Below are 736 nucleotides of genomic sequence, written 5' to 3'. Positions count from 1 at the left end.
CTGGGGAGATGTCGTTACAGTCGCGCGGCGTGAGCCCCGTGGAGGAGACGGTTGAGTCGCACACCCAGAGCGCGGAGGTCGCGGGAGCGCAGGCGGGGCGGCTTGTCAGGTTGTCAGACTCGGCCCCTGACGCCGAACAGCTCCCATGGGCTTCGGCTGATGAAAGTGGAATGTTCTCTTCACGTTTCCTCGGTAACGTGGCTCCCACTTCGTGGACACGGCTGCACATCCAGCAAGTATTCATCACGTTCCATGTGACAGAGAGGGGCTGGGCCTTTGGGATGTGGAGATGAGAGGTCACACGCTGCCCTCCGGCCCCGCGCTGGGTCTGCGTCATGGGAGTGCGGCCCGAGCGTGTGAACACGCGTGTGGAACTGGCTGAATTTTAACTCCACGTCACCCTTGCAGAGCATGTGTAGGTAACCTGCACGCTCACCGTCGAGCCCACCTAAGAGCCGACTTCCTGGTTCTCTGACGCGTCCATCCACATGCGAATGACTGACGTGTCGTTACTCACTGTCTCACGGAAGCAGAATGGCCTCCCAGAGCGCGAATGCGCGTGCGCTGTTCCCTTCCCCGCACGCCCCTTGTCCTCAGGAGATGGTCGGTTCTTTGCCTGCCACACAGGTCCCCAAGCCCCAACGCTGCCCCTGCACACCTGACTCCAGCCGCGTTGGTGACTCGCAGACTCCAGACCTGCTCAGGTGCTCGGTTACCTGGAGCCCTGCGCGCAGGC

General features: G+C 62.2%; 1 protein-coding gene across 1 annotated transcript in view; it reads left to right on the top strand.

Moving 5' to 3' along the window:
* Positions 1-736, top strand: part of CDH4 (cadherin 4, type 1, R-cadherin (retinal)) — a 132,079-nt gene that overhangs the window by 25,595 nt on the left and 105,748 nt on the right. The gene's annotated exons all lie outside the window — the stretch shown is intronic.

Source organism: Propithecus coquereli, unplaced genomic scaffold, assembly GCF_000956105.1.
Source record: "Propithecus coquereli isolate 6110/MARCELLA unplaced genomic scaffold, Pcoq_1.0 Scaffold442, whole genome shotgun sequence".
Lineage (NCBI taxonomy): Eukaryota > Metazoa > Chordata > Mammalia > Primates > Indriidae > Propithecus > Propithecus coquereli.
Note: the sequence above shows the minus strand (reverse complement) of the source record. Positions and strands in the feature narration are given on the sequence as shown.